The following is a 2,399-nucleotide window of genomic DNA, read 5'->3' as shown; positions in this document are numbered from 1 at the left end:
ACGAATCTTAGCCCCCTGGTTAATTTTGGCTAAAATCTCTTTTTCAAAAGCTACCCAAAGAACCTCATCCACGGTATGCAGAGACGTAGCTACGGAAGCAATGAAACGGCGTTTGAAGGAAAACAAAAGGCGAAGAGAAAGAGAGGCTGGAATAGAAGGGAAGAAAAGGAAGCGACAGAAAGGAACAATTTCACAGCCATTGGTTCGGGAAACGCCACGGAGGGGTACTCGTGTGCGATGAAATAGGCAGTAGAAATGCCAAGCGTGTACTACCTGCCTGTACATACATAAGTATATGAGGATTCTGACTGTGGCAAAAAGTACACGTGTGACGTGGATACATTTGCGCACTGCTGCACGTATGAGTAAGTAGTCAGAGGGAAGGAAGTGAGGAGCGAAGAGTACTGATCGTGGACCTGGACGAATAACTTCAGTATATCCATGTTAATGTGGTAGACCTGGAGGTGTGGGAGCTGCACGGCCAATCGGGTGGACCGGGTGAAATCATCGAGATAGAAGCCGGGCGCAAAAGGCTAAGGGAGAAAATCGCATGCCCGATGTGGCAGCGAACGAGCTCTGTTAAATGAGGCTAACTCTGGAACTCGAACTCCGAGCTGGGCGCGGTCCCGACTGAAATCGATTTTGGAAAGACGAGAGGAGGGATGCTGAGAAAGTAGAGAGGCTGAAAGTCAGAGTCGGCATACGGGGAAAGACGTGATACGGATTACGAGTGATTTTTACCTTTTTTATTTATTTAATAATAAGTCATCCTCTTTTTCACTTTACACTTTCCCTGTCTCTTAAATTTATTTGATTGACAGTCTGCTTGTTACTGGGTCTTTGAAATTTTCTTTTTATAGGGAATTCTTGTCCCAATTGCAAAGGGTGGCATCTGATGAGAGATACGGAGTGGGCTTTCAAATATGTTTTAGGAGGTTGGCAGCAATGATTGTGTTACGAGGATACCTTTTTCCTTGGGGATCATGGATAGGATTTTTTCTCAAGGGTTTCAGTCCTGCTACGTGGTGTCGATAGTGGATGATACCTTTGGACTGCGGAGAGATTTTACTCAAGATCTTGTAGACTCGGGCTCGAATAACCTTGTGTAGTGACAGCTTTATCGAACAGGGGGATGTTCCAACCCTCTCGGGTAGTATCGACGTATGGACAATCTCCATCCTTGACGCTGAACTCGTCGTGAGACTTTCCTCCACGAACGGCAGACAATTTTCGGGTGGAGGTAACCTACCCTGTAATTCAGGGACGGTTTAACGTCGAAGGGTCAGCCATAAAGTTCGTAAGATCATCTATAAAATCACCCTGATGGTAGACCATGGTACGTGTCGTACTATCGAACGTGTTTCACCCTACACTCTTGTACCCTTCATTACTTAATTTCCTTGGCGTTTAATGAAAAGCGCACCCTTTTTACTTTCTCGTTAAGCGTTTTACGTAAAGAAAAATGTTAATTTCACGTCTAGATAAATCATCCAGAAGATGGACCACTTGCATTCTGCTGCGCGATCATGAAATTCTTACAGAGGTTAGGTAACGAGATAAAGAATTATTTAGATTAATTTTAAGAACCTTAACGAAATTTGAAAAAGCGTATTTTGGATTATAAACGTGTTTGGATGATCGACAAAATTTGAATTTAGTCGCAAAAGAAAATTCTCACATAGCGGATAAGAAATATTCGCAATTCAAGGGGATAGAAAGAAAAAATAAATTCGAAAAAAGTTTAATTAAGAAGTTACATTTCGTCAAGGTACAAAGACATCGACTTCATTTGTTTTCATGAACTTTTTTTACTCCGTGAAACGAGACTTCACTCTCCTTTACATCCGACAATAGGTTAGCGCGAAACACTCAAAGAATTTCTCTCTCGGTCTCTCTCGCACCTTCCTCGTACATTTTCTTCACCGTCTCTTCTCAACTTTCCGCCATTTCTCCGCCTTTCGTCCTCCGTCTCCGTCACGAGTAAAAGGGAGGTTCGTGACGTTTTTAGAGTAAAGTTGTTTTCACGAGGGGGAGTCTAACAAAGGCATTTTGCGGGAGTGACTGGATGGAATAGCTACGCAAGGGCGTACAACGGTAATTAGATCACCCGGTAGAATGTAAGAGAAGATGCGTACAATCAGGAAATTGGTATACATACCCGGAGACACTTTGGCTAATTTATTTTAATCGGATCCTCGATATGCAAACGAGTGTCGCCTGTGATGGAATCGACTACGCAACCTAACCCAACCTATCACAAGTCGTAACGCAGGTACGTACGAAAAAGTAAATTCATAGGTTAGACATTGTCTTTCGATCAATCTGTCATCCACTGGACCAATGAGAGATACCTGCATCTTTCCATAGTCCGTTCAAATAGTCAAGAGAATTTTCTTCAA

At 43.0% G+C, this 2,399-nt stretch overlaps 1 long non-coding RNA gene across 2 annotated transcripts; it reads right to left on the bottom strand.

Moving 5' to 3' along the window:
* Positions 1–723: 723 nt before the first annotated feature.
* On the bottom strand, positions 724–2,399 carry LOC107263907. Of its 2 annotated transcripts, XR_003058730.1 has the most exons (4): positions 2,159–2,399; positions 1,320–2,074; positions 967–1,250; positions 724–892 (listed from the first exon to the last, which is right to left on the bottom strand). It is a non-coding gene; the product is annotated as an uncharacterized LOC107263907 (long non-coding RNA). The 2 variants fall into 2 exon arrangements; XR_001536787.2 differs by having other exon boundaries at positions 724–1,250.

Source organism: Cephus cinctus, unplaced genomic scaffold (assembly GCF_000341935.2).
Source record: "Cephus cinctus unplaced genomic scaffold, Ccin1 Ccin1_scaffold0168, whole genome shotgun sequence".
Classification (NCBI taxonomy): domain Eukaryota; kingdom Metazoa; phylum Arthropoda; class Insecta; order Hymenoptera; family Cephidae; genus Cephus; species Cephus cinctus.
Note: the sequence above shows the minus strand (reverse complement) of the source record. Positions and strands in the feature narration are given on the sequence as shown.